We start from the raw sequence: 17,212 nt of genomic DNA, 5'->3' as shown, positions 1-17,212 counted from the left end.
CCTTATGGAAATGAAAAAGGATTATAAGAGAATACTATGAATAACTGTACACCAACAAATGAGATAGTCTAAATGAAATGGACAAATTCCTAGTAATATGCAAATTATCTAAACTGACTAAAGATGCAGCAGAAATCTCAATAGACCTAAAATAAGTAAAAAGACTGAATCAATAACCAAAAACCTCCCAACAAATAAAGACAAGAACCAGATGGCTTCACTGGTGAATTCTACCAGATACTTAAAGAACTACCAATGGGGTGCCTAGGTGGCTCAGTCGGTTAGGCGTCCTACTCTTGATTTTATCTCAGGTCATGATCTCATGGTTCATGAGCTTGAGCCCTTCATTGGGCTCCACGCTGACAGTGTGGAGACTGCTTCGGATTTTCTCTCTACCTCTCTCTGTGCCTTTCTCCTGCGTGCATTCTGTCTCTCAAAATACAATAAACTTTTAAAAAAATTACCACCAACTATTCTCAAATTCTTCCAAAAAACAGAAGACGAGGAACACTTTGCGAGTCATTCTAGAGGGCAGATACCAAAACCAGGTAAAGACATCACAGGAAAACTATAGACCAATATCTTTTATGAAGACAGATGCTACCATATGTGTTAACTAACTAGAATTTAAATAAAAACTTGGAAAAAAAAAAAAAAGAGATGCCAAACTCCTGAACAAAATACCAGCAAACCAAATCTGGCATATAAAAAGTATTATATATCATGACCAAGTAGGATTTATCCTAAGGATGTATGGCTGGTTCAATATATGAAAATCAGTGTAATACACCACATTCATAGAATAAAGGAAAAACACATACTCATCTCCATTAATGTAGAAAAGGCATTCGACAAAATCCAACATCTTGTCATGATAAAGCAGAAATAGAAAATTCTTCAAGGTGACAAAAGGTATTTATGAAAACTTTACATTTAATAGCATATTCAGTGGTGAAAGACTGAAAGCATCCATAAAATAAAGAACAAGGATGCAGCCTTTAGCCACTGCTATTCAACAATGAACTGGAAGTTCTAACCAGAGATACTAGACTAGAAAAAGAAATAAGACACCCACATTCCAAAGGAAGAAATAACACCATCTCTATTTGTAGATGGCACAATCCTATACAGAAAATCCCAAAGAATTCACAAAAGAGTCACTAGAGCTAATAAAATCAACAAAGTTGTAGAATATAAGATCTCACAAAAATCAATTGTGTTAAATTTTGTTTGTATACATCAGCAATAAATAATCAAAAAAAAAAAAAAAAACCTGGGGAAATAATTCCATTTACAGTAAAATCTAAGATACTAAAATACCTAGGAATAAATTTTACCAAAGATTTGCATACTGAAAACTAAAAAATATTGCTGAAAGAAATTAAAGAAGACCTAAACTAATAGAAAGACACCCCTATTGATTGGAACACTTATTGTTAAGATGGCAATCCTACCCAAAGCAATCTACAGATTCAATGCAATCCCTATCCAAATTTCAGTAGCTTTTTTTTTTTTTTTTTTTTTTGCAGAAATAGAGTCAATCCTCAAATTCCTAAGGAACTGCAAGGGTTCCAAATATGCAAAACAATACTGAAAAGAAATCAATTCTAAATATGAAAGCTAAAACCATAAAATTTCTAAAAGAAAACAAAGGGGTAAATTCTTCATGACACTGGCTTTCATACCAAAAGCATTACAACAAAAGAAGAGCTAAACTGGGCTTCAACAAGATAAACAAACAAACAAAGAAACAAAAAACCCTGTGCATCAAAGAGGATTATCAAGAATGTGCAAAGCCAGTCCACAGAATGGGAGAAAATATGTGCAGATCAGGTACTTGATCAGAGTTTAACATCCAGAATATACAGCAAATCTCTGCAAGTCAACAACAACAAAAGGAATAGTGCAATTAAAAAATAAGCAAAGGACTCATACAGATATTTCTCCAAAGATGCACAAATGGCCAACAAGGACATGAAATCAGTACCATTAGTCATAAGGGAAATGTAAATGAAAACACAATGAGATACCATTTCACACCTACTAAGATGACTATAATAAATAATAATAATAATAATAATAATAATAAAAAAAGGAAAGTAAGTGTTGGTGAGGATATAGAGAAATTAGAACCCTCAAATACTGCTGTGGAAGACAGTTTGGCAGTTCTTCAAAAACATACAAAACAGAACTGCCATATATCCCAGTAATCTCACTTCTGGGTGTATGTCCAAAGGAAATGAAATCATGACCTTGAAGAGAGCTGTTTCTGCATGTTCATTCCCTGCAGCATTCTTTAGAATAACCAAGCCATGGAAATAACCCAAGTGTCCATCTACAGGTGACTGCATAAAGACAATGTGGTATGGACAGGGAAGGAAATATTATTCAGCCATGAAAAGAAAGAAATCCTGCTTTTAGTGACAACATGGCTAGATCTTGAGGGAATTATGCTAAGTGAAATAAGTCAGAGACAGTTATATGTGGAATCTAAAAAAAATCAAACTCATAGAGAGACACCTGGGTGGCTCAGTTGGTTGAGCGTCTGACTCTTGATTTTCAGCTCAGGTCAAGAGCTCATACTTCATGGGCTCGAGCCCCGCACTGGGCTCTGTGATGACAATACAGAGCTTGCTTGAGATTCTTTCCCTGCCTCTCCCCTGCCTGCACTCTCTCTCTCAAAATAAATAAATAAGGGGCGCCTGGGTGGCGCAGTCGGTTAAGCGTCCGACTTCAGCCAGGTCACGATCTCGCGGTCCGGGAGTTCGAGCCCCGTGTCGGGCTCTGGGCTGACGGCTCAGAGCCTGGAGCCTGTTTCCGATTCTGTGTCTCCCTCTCTCTCTGCTCCTCCCCCGTTCATGCTCTGTCTCTCTCTGTCCCAAAAATAAATAAACGTTGAAAAAAAAATTAAAAAAAAATAAATAAACATAGAAAAATAAATATTAAAAAATCAAACTCCCAGAGAATAGAATGGTCATTGCCAGGGCCCGGAAGGTGAGGAAAATGGGGAGATGTTGGTCAGAGCTTTCAGCCGTAAGATGAACAAGTTCTGGTGATCTAGTGTATATTATGATGACTATAATTAACAATACTGTATTGTATACTTGAAATTTGTTAAGACATATTATCACCACACATACACACAAATGGTAATTATGTGAGGGAATGGAGGTATTAACTAACTTTATCGTAATCATTTTACAATATATACATGTTTCAAATCATCAATTTGTACACCTTCAACTTTGTCAATATGTCAATGATATCTCAATAAATCTTGGAAAAACAATAACAATGTATTGAGGGGCTTGTATCATGAGTAATAGTAAAATACATAATAACAATAGCACAAGGGGCCATAAAGGTAGGGATGAAAGTATAATATTAAAAAGTTTTTAAGATGGGGAGACAGGGGAAAAAAGGTTTTTAAGCCATATATATGATGTGCCCACCTATTACTTGTAGGCTCTGATGAGTTAAAGATGAATACTAAAACCTTTAAAGTATCACTAAAGTAGCAAAACAAAGAATTAAGCTAACAAGTCAACAAAGGAGACAATGGAATAACACAAAGTACTGGATTAATCCAAAAGAATGCAGAATTGAGAGGGAAACAGGAACAAAGAGCAAATCCCAGACAGCAAGAGGATAAAAGCAAACCTAAAATGTCAATAATTACATTAAAGTTAATGGTGGAAGCACTCCAATTAAAAGGCAGAGGATCCAGTCAGTAAAAAGCAACGGACAAAATTCAACACCCATTTATGATGAAGTAAAAATATTTCCCAGTGAGCTAGGGAAAAAAAGGAACTTCCTCAACCTAATAAAGGACATGTTAGAAAGCCTACAGCGAATGAGCTGTACACTTAATTAAGCCTACACTTAATGAGGAAAGACTGGGACAAGTTAAGGATGTCCACTCTCATCAGTTCTATTCAACATTACCAGGGCAATCAAGGCAAGAAAAAGAACACAATGACATGCAAATTGGACAGGAAGAAGCAAAGGTGTACCTTATTTGCAGAGAAAATGATTTGTGTTCCAAGAAAATCCTACCCAATCTACAAAAGGACTGCTAGAGCTAATGAGTGAACTGAGCAAAAGTACATGAAAAGTGTCAATATATAAAAATCAATTTTAGCAATAATTAAAATTTTATACTTAAAAATACAATACCAATTATAATAGCATAGAAACTTGAAAAACAGCAATGAATTTAACAAAATATGTACAAGACCTCTATACTAAAACATCACACAAATCTGCAAAGTGTTTTTGAGAGAAATTTAAGAAGATCTAAATAAATGGAGAGATATATGTTCATGTGTTAGAAGATTCAATATTGCTAAGATAGCCACTATCTTCATGTTGAACTATCGATTTGGTGCAATACCAATGAAAATCCCAGTAGGTTTTTTTTCTTGTAAAAATGGACTGATTATTTATTTTTGAGAAAGCGAGAGGCAGAGTGCAAGCGGGGGAGGTGCAGAGAGAGAGGGAGACACAGAATCCGAAGCAGGCTCCAGGCTCTGAGCTGTCAGCACAGAGCCCAAGACGGGGCTCAAACTCACGAAACATGAGATCCTGACCTCAGCCAAAGACGCTTAACTGAGCCACCCAGGCGCCCCATGGACTAACTGATTTTAAATATATATGGAGGGGCCCCTTGGTGGCTTGGTCGGTTAAGTGTCCGACTTCGGCTCAGATCATGATCTCACGGTTCATGGGTTCGAGCTCCATGTTGGGCTCTGTGCTGACAGCTCAGAGCCTGGAGCCTGCTTTGGATTCAGTGTCACCCTCTCTCTGCCCCTTCCCCTCTCACACTCTGTCTCTCTCTGTCTTTCGAAAAATGAATGAATAAAAATTAAAAAAATAAATAAAATAAAATATATATGGATATGCAAAAGAACCCAGGATAGCCAAATCAATTTTGACAAAAGAAATAACAATAACAAAGTTGGAGGACTTGCACTACCTGACTTCAAGACTATAGTAAAAGTCATAGCAATCAAGGCAGTATGTTATTGGCATAAACACAGACAAATCGATTACTGGAACAGAATAGAGAATCCAGGAAAAAGACTAATGTATATGTAGTCAACTGGTGTTCAATATAGGCACCATTGTAATTCAAAGGGGAAGATGCTAGGACATTGGACCTATTAGTTATGTATTACTGCATAGCTTCCCACCATTTACTGGCTTAAATCAACAAACATCTCTTATCTTACAGTTTCTGTGAGTCAGGAATTTGAGAGTGGCTTAGCTAGGTGGTTCTGGCTCAGAATCTTCCAGGAGGTGGGCGTCAAGACATCAGCGAGGGCTGCAGTCATATGGAGGCTCAACTAGTGCTGTAGAATTTGCTTTCAAGACAGCTCACTCACTTAGCATTTAGAGAAGGCCTCAGTTCCTTGCCAGCCATTGGCAGAAGGCCTAGTTCTTCACCATGTGGACCTCTCCATAATGACATCTGGCTTCCCACAGGGTGAATCATCAAGGAGAGAGAGCAAGGGGGAAGCCAAAATGCCTTTTATGCCTTAATCTTGGGTCACATAACATCATTTCTATCACATTCTACTCATTAAGATCAAGTCATTAAGTACAGTCCACACCTAAGAGAAGAGAATGGGGCTCTATCTTTTGAAGACAGGGGTATCATAGAATTTGTAAACATATTATAAAATGCCCACACAAGATACCCATATGGGAAAAATTAATCTCAACCCCTACCTCACACCATACACAAAAATTAATTGAAAATGGATCAGAGAGGGGCACTTGGATGCCTCAGTTGGTAGAGCATATGACTCTTGATCTTGGGGTCATGAGTTCGAGCCCCACATGGATGTAGAAATTAGTTAAAAATGGATCAGAAAATTTAACAAAAGGTAAAACTATAAAACATATAGAAGGAAACATAGGAGATAATCTTTGTGACCTTGGGAGAGGCCAAGATTTCTTAGTGTGCAAAAAGCACTTCCCATTGAAAATAATTCAGTGTTGTACACATAGTATATGGATCAATGTCAAAAACAATGGTAAGTGGAAAAGCAAAGTGGCATAACGATGCATGCGAAGTTAAAGGATGCTAAACAATAATATACCTAATATGAATACCTACATATATATTAAGAACGTAACTGCATGCATGGGAAGAAAACACAAAACTTCAACATTATGTTCACTTCCGGACAGGAAGAGAAAGAAGAGAATGGCATCCAGTTGGCCTACGCAAAGGAATTTCGATTGTACCTATAATGTATTGTTATTTTTCAAGATTTGAAACATGGAGAAATATGAACATTTGGTACATCTGGGTGATAGATGAATGAGGTATTCATTATATTGTCCTCTGTACATTTCTGAGATTTGAAATACTTCATACTAAAAAAACATTTTTAAAGGATCTAGCGGATTTGGCAATGGGAGTTACTGGTGAACCCAACTAGAAACATCCCCATTTTTATTATTTATACTATCATTTATATTGGGATTAGCAAACTATGGCCTGCAAGCAGGCCACCTGTTTCTGTAAATAAAATTTCACTAAAACAGAGACACGCTCATTAGGTTATGTATTGTCTATGGCTGCTTTCCTACCACAACAGCAGAGTTGAGTAGGACAGAGACCACATGGCCTCTACGCCCAAAATATTAACTACCTGGCCCTGATTTCTATCATCTACAGTGCTTGGTTTAATGTCTTAAACACAGGAGGCTCTTGAGAAATGTGCTGGCATTCATAAACAGTGCACGTTGTTTAGTCTGTTCAGGAAATCTTAGTGGAGCTCCTACTAAATGCCAGATAATGTCGTAGGCCCCGATTATCGTCAGCAAGACAGAACTGGCCCCTACACTCGAATTTCTTTGTTCCGAGATCCAGGTTGCCTGGGAGTGGAATATAGTAGGATTTTACGACTTCCCTACTTACAGTAGGATTGCGCTACTTCCCACTAGAGGGCAGGCTGAAGCTTTTCCATAATGGCTGTTAACCCCACAGTCTGTACTACCTGTGACCAGCCCTGAAGGACAAAATACCACATAACCTAAGGTTCGTATCTATTCTCTCAAGACAGTCATTGACAAAATTATGAAATAGGTCCAGTCTGTCTCTGGAACTCCTAGCCTCCTATCTCTTCACCTTTTCTCCCCTTGTCCCTGCAGTGGTGATGTGAACCTTTACAGGCACCACCTGTCAAGTAAAAAAAAAACCAGGTGGCAGAAACAATCAAGTACGTCTCACACCAATAGATCAGTCAGGGTGGGGAGGGAGAGGAGATGCCTGGGGAGGGAGGGACTAACACGTTAAGCACAGAACCACAGGCCAGAAGCTACCCTGGAAGCAGAAACACGTGTGTGCCTGCTTGCACATACAGACACCAACGTGTCTACCCACATCAAAAGAAGAAACACATAGCTCCTATTCATTAATTCATTATTTATTGTGCACCCGCCACCTTCTTTGTGCCACACAAGATACAGCAATGACCACTACAGACACAGTACCGGCCCTCAAGGAGCATACATTAAACCAAAAGAAATGCACCGAAAAGTACAGAAGTAGAAAAGAAAAGGATTGCTTCAGTTACTAATAGCGTAAGAAACCAACAGAATACGTAGTGGTTATAAAACACTCATTTTATGATCCTCAGGGATTCTGTGATTCCAGGGGACTGGCTTGTTTCTGCTCTACCATGTCTGGGAACTCAGCTAGGAAGACTCAAAGGCTAGGGGTGGCTGACGGTAGGGGGCTGGAATCATCTAGAGGTATCACAGCTCACATACTAGAGGCTGGTGCCGGCCATCAGCTGGGACCTCTGCTGAACCGTGGGCCGTTACAGCTACATGCTTCTTCTGCCTGTTGTCTCTCCCTACTGGTTAGTTTGAGCTTCCTCAGAGTGCGGCAGCTTGGCCGTACTCCTGGTGAGCACTCCTGGCGAGAAAGGTAGACGTGCATGGCATTTTGATGATCTAGCCTGAGAAGTACCACGCATCACTTCTGTCCTCCTGTATTTGGTCAAGGCAATCTCAAAGATGTGCACAGGTTCTAGGGGAAGAGACGTACTGCCACCATCATGTGACGGGAGCAGCAGTAAGGTTATATGGTAAGAAGAGCAGGCGGGGTGCTGTATCTTGTGTGGCACAAAGTAATATCTGTATCCTGGGGCAGAATACAATCTGCCCCAGGCTGTCATGACAGCAGAGGGTGGGCAGTGGGGGCACAACTTAGCCGAAGAGGTCAGCCAGCAAAGGCCTCAGTGAGGAAGTCTTGTCCTAGGCAGAGGGGGTCAGGGGCTAAGAGGAGCCTGGGGAAGAGTTTCAGGTGGAGGAATGTGAGAGGCTGCAGTCCAAAGAGAGGCTGTGATGAAAGCAGAGGCAGGAAAAAGTGGTGCAGAAGGAAGATACACAGGGGAGATTCCGAGGCCTCTGGGCCAGGCCCTCTGTGCTGCCCCCCGATATTAGCAGCAGCCTTCAGGCAGCAGTGTCCTAGGAAAAGAGAAGCTCGAGAGGACAGCAGCAGACCGGTGACAGTGCGGTGAAAGCTGCCCGGTTTAGCTGCCATCCCACCCCAGAGGCCCCCACATGGAAGATAAAATGGAATCTGGCCAAGTTGTATCCAGACAAAGCAATGGAAATCTGGAGAAACGGCTCTGCCTCTAACAGATGCTCGAGGCAGCTAAAAATGGAGACCGCACAGGTGTATCAGCAGCCCAGTGGCTACGGGGAGATCCAGCACGTCTGCAGTAAAATCTCAAGTTGCTATCACTTAGGCATCTGCTACCCCGTACTCCTTGCCTTCATCCTCCATTCAGATCAGTGACTCAGTGGGTCTTTTTCTCACCTTCTACTTGGGACTGAATGCGTGTACGGCTGCTGGTCTTGTCTGCAGAGTCAGATCCGTGAAGTTTGTCTTTCAAATGGTTACTGTGTATCACTGTGCAAGTATTAATACTTTCCATCAGGCAAAATTATAAATATCTGTATGCAAATGATAAGAGATAAAACCAGAATCATAACCTCGTAAATTAGGTTAGAGTCTGTCTCGTGTGCCTCTCTAAGCGTACAATTTCAATCCATCTGAAGACATGACACAGATTATGTGGACACTAAACTACCTGCCACAATGATGTCTGCTTCTGCATGAAATGCCTTTACTCACATGGGGAAAACCTACTTATGTTCTAAGATTCAACCTGAGCATCACCACCTCTGTGAACCCTTCCTCAACCTGAAACATATGGCCACGCTTGCCCTGGGGTCCCCGTTCTATCTAGTACAGACTAATTTCATTGCATTTATTTTTTTAACGTTTAGTTTTGAGAGACACAGAGAGACAGGGTGTGAGCGGGGGAGGGGCAGAGAGAGAGGGAGACACAGAAACTGAAGCCGGCTCCGGGCTCCAGGTCAGGCTCTGAGCTATCAGCACAGAGCCTGACACAGGGCTCAAACTCATGAACCGTGAGATCGTGACCGGAGTGCAAGTCGGATGCTTAATCAACTGAACCACCCAGGCACCCCTCACTGCATTTATTTACTTTATTGTGCACATTCACATATATACTATTTGTCCGTCTTTGGCTGCACAACATCGTGAGCGCTCAATAAATGTCTGCAGACGGTTGGAGGAGTGAAAATTTCATCTTCAAACTGAAGCTAACAAGAATCCGACTCCCCTACTTCAGTGGGAGAGCACAGACACTTTGGGTTGTCTTTTACTTGAAGCGGAGACTATGCCAAAATTGAAGGGTGTAACAGCCACCGACCACCACGTAATGACTGCTTCCCCAGGCCAGCTGCTGTTCTAAGTGCTTGACACGTATTATCCACCTGTTCCTCCTGCCAGTCCTACTACTGCGAGTCCAGCAAAGGGTGACAAGGCTGAGGCTGGTCACGGGGAGAACAGGGCCCAAATGGATGGACGAAATGAGGGGAGAGATCTGGAGAGGTCCCATGGGCCAGGGTCCAAAGGCAGAGGGGCTGGAGAGTGGAGTTCTGCACACTGTGGACTGGGGTCGGGTTTTCACTGCCTGCCGCAGCACGGGGCCACGAGACGTCACCCCCACACAACATGGATAGGAATTTTCATCACACGGCAGCAAATGTATCACTGCTAAAATGAGGAGTAACACTCTAAAACTTATAAAGAAAACAATTAAAAACGCCTGATGTTGTTCCTGGCCCCGCAGAAGAAGGAGTAAGGACATTCCATCACATTCCTTTTGCTAATTACAACCGAAACTCCTGTTTAAAATACATGAGGCAACTATCGAAAAACCTCTTGAAAGGTGGAAAAAAGAAGGCTGACTGGCTAGGGACTTGAGAGGAGACCCAGTGGTGAGTTCCCTGGGTGGTCTGTCTCTTTTGCCTTCTCTATATCTTGGCTCTGGTGACAGAGCAGTCTGCAACCAGAATACGCCAACAGGCCCTGGCCCCACCCCCGCAACCCCAAACACGAAAGTGCCAAGAAAAGCCCACTCTCTCCAGCCAAACGACCAGGAAGAGGGTAGTTCTGCAGGACGGTACCCTTTTGACTACAGCCACCCTACTCCAGGCAAACACTGGGAAAGAATCCATGCCTTTCCCCTCCCATCAGGTACTGCAGAGACTGTGGGATGAAGCCCTGTAGACCAGGCCCACTTTGCACCAACAAAGCAGAGGTAGAGCCTCTCCCCTCCCCACCAGGCACTGAGGAGACTGGGGAGGAGCCCCATCATCCACCACCTGCACTAACTGAATAATACTAAAAAAGCTGGCACCCCCTCCCCTCTCAAGTAGACAGCGAGGATCTAGAAAAAGGGATTCTTTAAATATGGGTATGAAGTAATGGGCATGCCTCCCTAAGCAGCCCATGTGTGAAACCCACCAGCATCAACACAGCAAAAGCTCTGAAGCTCTGAGAACTGAACTACAATGTGGAATACTCTGAGGGTTCAAACCGGCCTCTGGGTAGCACACTAGTGGGGCAGGCCAAAACAGCTCTGCAAAGGTTCTGAAAAACAAAGTTACCTTCAAACCAGAGGCTACATAGAGGGACCAGAATGTGCATTTTGAATATAAACATACTGACTAACTGCTAACATAGAAGATTTACATAGGAACTAGAGCCTCAAAACAGAAGATTCAAAACGCCCAGGATAAAATACAAAATTACCTACTCCTCATACTAAGAACCAGGAAAAACAACTCAAATGAGAAAAGAAAACCAACAGATGCCAACATTAAGGTGACAAGATGTTGGATTTATTAAATAAGGATTTTAGAGCAGCTATCACAAAAATGTTTCCAGAAGTAATTATGAACACTCTTGAAAGATACCAGAAAATAGCAAGCCTCATCAAAGTAAAATATCTTAAGGCCCAAATAGAAATTTCAGAATGAAAAATTACAGTAAGTGAAAAATTCACAGGATGTGCTTAATACAAAATGAAGATTTAACAGAGGAAAGAATCAGTGAACCTGAAGATACATCGGTAGAAATGATCCAATCTGAACAACAGAGACAAAACAGAAAAAATGAACAAGTGTCTACAGGAAAATAACAAAAGATCTTACTCATTTTACTGGAGTTCTAGAAAGAGAGGAAAGAGTAAAGGACACAAAAATACTTGAAGAGAGGCATGTGGGTGGCTCAGTTGGTTAAGCATCTGACTCTTGATTTTGGCTCAAGTCATGATATAATGGTCATGAGATCAAGCCTCTGTGCTAGGTTTAGAGCCTGCTTGGGATTCTCTCTCCCCCTCTTCCTCTGCCCCTCCTCAGCTTGTGCATGTGCATGCATGCTCTCTCACTCTCTCTCATAAATAAACAAACAAACAAACAAATAAAACTTGAGGGGTGTCTGGGTGGCTCGGTCAATTAAGCATCGGACTTAAGCTCAGATCATGATCTCACGGCTCATGGGTTTGAGCCCTGTATCCGGCTCTGTGCTGATAGCTCAGAGCCTGGAGCCTGCTTCAGATTCTGTGTCTCCCTCTCTCTCTGCCCCTCCCCTGTGCACGCTCTGTCTCTCTCTCAAAAAATAAATAAACATTAAAAAAAGTTAAAAAAATATATGCTAACTAATTTGGATGGAAATTAAAAAAAATTAAAAGAAAAGAAAAAAAAGTTAAAAAAATACTTGAAATAATGGCTGGAAATATCCCAAATTTGGCACAGGACATAAACCTATCAATTCAAGAATCTGAGCAAACCGTAAAAGGATAAACCCAAATAAATCAACACCCAGACACATCATAATCAAATGTCTGAAAATTAAAGATAAAGAAAAAAACCTTGACAGGGGAAAATACTACCTACAGGGGACGAACAATGCAAAGGAATAACAATTTCTCATCAGAAATCATGAGGAGAGAAGGAAGTGGCAAATATTTTTAAAGTGCTGAAAGAAAAGAACTGAAAAGCCATTATTTTATATCCAGTGAGAATATCTTCCAGGAACAAAGGGGAAATAAAGACATTATGAAATAAAGGAAAATGAAATGATCTGCCACCATCAGATTGGCTCCAAAACAAGTGATCAAGGGGGGTGGATGGCAAGCTCAATCAGAAGAGTGTGCAACTCTTGGGGCGCCTGGGTGGCTCAGTTGGTTAAGCGACCGACTTCGGTTCAGGTCATGATCTTACAGTTTGTGAGTTCGAGCCCCGCATCGGGCTCTGTGCTGACAGCTCAGAGCCTGGAGCCTACTTCAGATTCTATGTCTCCCCCTGTCTCTACCCCTCCCTTGCTCACGCTCTGTGTCTGTCTCTCAATAATAAATAAACGTTAAAAATAATTTTTTTTAAATAAAAAAAAAGAAGAGCGTGCGACTCTTGATCCCAGGGTTGTTAGTTCGAGCCTCACGTTGGGTGTAGAGATTACTTAAAAATAAAATCCTTTTTTTTTTTTTTTAAAGTCATCAAGGGAAACTTCTTCAAATGAAAAAGAAATAACAGAAACTTGAAACATCAGACAGAAATGAAGAAAAAAGCATTTTTTGGTGTAAATATCTGGGTGAATATAATCTCTTGAATTTCTAGTTATGTTTGATGGCTGAAAGCAAAATTATAACATCATCTCATGAGGTTCTCAATGTGTGCGGAGGTAATATTTAAGACTAAAGCCTCATATAAAGGAAGGCAAAGGGACCTAAAGGTGGTAAAATTTCTACATTCCACGTGAACTGGTAAAATGACTGATACTAGTAAATTATCCTAAGTATGTATAATACAACCTCTAAAGCAACCACTAAAACCTATAAAATGAGAGCTACATTAAAAACCTCTAGACAGGGGCGCCTGGGTGACTCAGTTGATTCAGCGTCCAACTTCGGCTCAGGTCATGATCTCACGGTTCTTGAGTTTGGGCCCCGCACGGCACTCTGTGCTGACAGCTCAGAGCCTGGAGCCTGCTTCATATTTTGTGTCTCCCTCTCCCTCTGCCCCTCCCCTGCTTCCTCCCTCCCTCTCTCTCAAAAATGAATAAACGTTAAAAAAATTTTTAAAAACCTCCAGACATATTCAAATGGCATACTAAAAAAATGTTCAAATATCACACAACAGGGAAGGAAAAAGGCAAGACAGTACAGAAAAAACCAGAGGGAACAAATAGAAAAAAGTAAAATTGCAGACTTAAATCCTAACCAATCAAAATTTATATTAAGCGTAAATTATCTAAACAGACCAATTTAAAACACAGACTGTCAAATTAAAAAAAAAAAACAAAACGAGGGATGCCTAGGTGTTTCAGTCAGTTAAGTGTCCCACTTCGGCTTAGGTCATGATCTTGTGCTTCATGAGTTCGAGCCTCGTGTCAGGCTCTGTGCTGATGGCTCAGAGCCTGGAGGCTGCTTCAGATCCTGTGTCTCCCTCTCTGTCTGCCCCCTCCCAGCTCACAGTCTCTCTCAAAAATAAATAAACATTAAAAAAAAAAAAAAACCAAACTACCCAGCGTGACAGCACACAAAATGGAGGAGTAGGAAGCTCTAAAGGTTGGTCCCTTCACCAAAGCAACCACTGAACTGGGAAAAATGATTAGAGTCAACTATTTTGGAATTCTGGAACATGACCAGAGACTTTTAACAACCAGAGGAGTCCTTCCAAAATGAACGGAGAGGTTGCTGATTCTTCGCAAGCGAGCAGCATGTGGAAACCAGCCAATATCCCCCGTTCCTCAGACAGACATGCTGCAGCTGTATGGGTAGCAGCCTGCATTCCTGAAGAATCTGCTGGCCCCAGGGCAGGCTGTGGAAACCTCGTCCTCCGTAAATTTGGGGTTACACGTTTTGGACACTCTGACAGATCCCTGACGACCAGCACAGATACTTACTGTGCATTTGACCTTCTTGGCGGCAACGGCTTCCCCGGGGAGCATCTATCAGACCTGAAGAGACAGCATTCCCTTCCCCTGCTTCCCAACTTAGAGGCAAGCATTTAAGGAAATCTATGGCAGGTTACTTACTGACTGCAGAGAAAACGGAACAGAAACTTCGGTGATGATACAAAAACAAAGCATACACATTTTGCAAAATTAGTTTGGAAAGGTAACACAGTCCCGGCTCTCAGCAAACAAAAATTAGCAATCCCCGATGACTAAGAAAATCACATTTTGAAAGTCACCACGTTATAACATTTGAATGTACAGTTGTCACCAAAAAAATGATAAAACACACAAAGAAACAGGAAAGTACAGACCACTCCCAGGGAAAAGAAAAAAAAAAAAAAAGAAAAAGAATTTGGCTGAAACCATCCCCAAGGAAGCCCAGGCATTGCACTTACTAAACACAAACTTTAAACCAACCATCTTAAATGTGCTCAGTGAGCTCAGGAAATCACGGCCAAAGAACTAAAGGAAATCAGGAAAACAAGAGATGAACAAAAGGAGAATATCTATGAAAATAAAGAATTACGGAGACGAACCAGCCAGAAATTCTGGACTGAAGAGTACATTAAACGAACAGCTCACTAGAGGGGTTCAGCAGCAGATCTGAGAAGTAAAAGAAAAGATCAGCAAACTTGAAGACCGGTCCTTTGAAAGTATCCGGTTTGAAGAAAACTAAACGAAGAAATGGAACAGGGCCCGAAAAGACCCGTGGGAACCCAAGGATGGGGACGGCTTTAGAGGATCCGCCACCTCACGGAATGATGGCGCTGAAGAGCTGGTCACGAGTCAAATCTGACGGTTTCATGCCTTAGTGACTGTTGTGAACTGAGTCAGCCAACACACAGGAGGAGGGAGACTGGGAGACAAGCGAAAATCACGAGGCCAGATTCAGGCAGAGTCTGCGATATGGGAAAAAGGCACAAAGCTGCCCTACAAAGAGATGAAATGCAGCCCTAGAACTTACAGGAGAAGTCCTGTCTGACGACGACAGCATTTAGGAGCCATGTGAACAACCTGGGTGATCAGGGAGACGGGAGGGCTGGCCAACATCTCTTAAAAGAGCGCCAAGAACGGAATCCTGAACAGAGACGTAATGCTCAGGAGCAGAAACCAAGGAAGGGGCAGCAGGCAGAGGAGACCCAATGTCATCGAAGGAGCGGCATCATGGAACCCACGGGGGCCCAGGAATCGGCGAAGAAGGCGCAGGATCGACCGCTGGAGCGCCTGCTAAGCAGCAAACGCCGCGCACCTACTATGCTCCGAACTGCCTTTCCATTATGACGTGCCCGACACACCCAGGCGCACAGCGTCCTGCGGCCCCCACCTCGCGGGAGTCGCAAGCGCTGGTGGCCGGCCCCAAAGGGAGCCTCAAGGACGGGGACGCGCGAGGTCCCGCGGCCAGAGCGCGCGGAAGGAGCTTACCCCACGGCGCACCTCCAGGCGGTGGCCCATCCACGGCCCCGGCAAGCGGCCAGCCCAGGAGGCTGCGGCCCGGGAGGCCACGTCGTAGTCCAGCCTGGGCCGTGAGGACGCGTCTCCAACCTCCGTAGCCAGCCCGCCGCCAGCAGGCGAACGCCGCGTGGTCCCGCCGTGCACCACGCGCGTCTCGCGTCACTGTGGGCGACTCCCGCGAGAGCGGGCGAGGGAGCCGGTTGCCGGGCAACCGCTCTAGGCTGCTTCCCTACCCGCAGTGGGCTTCGGGAGTCTCGGGTCAGGAAGGGAAGAGCTCCTGCTGGCCGTCGTTCCCGCCTTCCGTCCTCGCCTTGTAGACTTGCGGGATCCCATTCGGTGACTCTTTCCCAAGGGAGGAGGGAATCCGCTCACGTCCAGTGACCCGCGTCCCTTAGGGTGGTGTGTGCCTCCCAGGCTGTGTGGCTCTTTGAGAACCCAAATCCTCCTGCGGCTCTGCCCTTTGCTTGTGCAGGGTTTCTCTGGGACCCCCAGGAACAGAGCACCGGCAAGTAGCTGGAGATCTCCCACGGCTAGTTGTCAGGTTTTTGTTTTGTTCCCTTGTAAATTACTCAGACCTTTGTAAAGACTGCCCGGAAAATGGCACAATTAGACTGAAGGCAGACCCAAAGGGCACCTTTTTTTTTCTTTCTTTACAATAGCTGAGGGGTATTACCCCCTCACAATCATTCTGTCGCAAGGAGGAAACTGAGTAGCTAACACCTATTCTACCAGTCTCAGCATTAAAGAAAAGCCATCCGGGGGAAGGGGAGGGGGTCAAACTCTGCAATCTCTCATTCCTCCCATAAAATGATTCTGTTACCTCTCTTGCTCCTTCATTTTAATGCATAATTCACATTTCTCCAGTTCTTCTATGAATAGACTTTTCACCCTCATGGCAGCCAGGTCTCTTTGGCTCTAACCAGCAGCCCCCTCTGGGCTTCTCTTCCTTTCCCAAATGGCTTGGATATCCTGACCGATCCAGTTCTCACCTCAGTGAGTTTTCACTCTGCCCTTTTGGCCAATGTCCATCCCTTGCAAACCAGCCTGTGTCTTCTCTCCAGTCTGGCTGCAGAGATTCTAAACATTGCCGGTGAAAACCAAAGAATCATGCCATCACTCCTCTGTAGATGCATGCTTTCTTTTTTTTTTTTTTTAAGTTTATTTTGAGAGAGAATCTCAAGCAGGCTCTGTGCAGTTAGCTCAGAGCCTGACGCGGGGCTCGATCTCACCAACCGTGAGATCATAACCTGAGACGAAATCAAGAGTTGGGATATTCATCTGACTGAGCCACCCAGTGCCCCAGTGCATGCTTTCTTTTTTTTTTTAATGTTTATTTATTTTTGAGACAGAGACAAAGCATGAACGGGGAGGGTCAGAGAGAGAGAGGGAGACACAGAATCT

General features: G+C 43.1%; 1 protein-coding gene across 2 annotated transcripts in view; it reads right to left on the bottom strand.

Moving 5' to 3' along the window:
• Positions 1–15,852, bottom strand: part of POM121C (POM121 transmembrane nucleoporin C) — a 53,807-nt gene extending 37,955 nt beyond the window's left edge. The window contains exons 1-2 of one of the 2 annotated variants that reach the window (XM_043559838.1): positions 15,782–15,852; positions 8,843–8,979 (exon numbers count right to left, since the gene is read on the bottom strand). The gene's annotated coding sequence lies outside the window, so the exon portion shown is untranslated. Of the gene's footprint in view, positions 1–8,842; positions 8,980–15,323; positions 15,517–15,781 lie in introns of those variants that run through there. The other variant, XM_043559837.1, reaches the window with a different exon arrangement.
• Between the last annotated feature and the right edge of the window lie 1,360 nt (positions 15,853–17,212).

The sequence above is a fragment of the Prionailurus bengalensis genome, chromosome E3 (assembly GCF_016509475.1).
Source record: "Prionailurus bengalensis isolate Pbe53 chromosome E3, Fcat_Pben_1.1_paternal_pri, whole genome shotgun sequence".
NCBI classification, from domain to species: Eukaryota; Metazoa; Chordata; class Mammalia; order Carnivora; family Felidae; genus Prionailurus; species Prionailurus bengalensis.
Note: the sequence above shows the minus strand (reverse complement) of the source record. Positions and strands in the feature narration are given on the sequence as shown.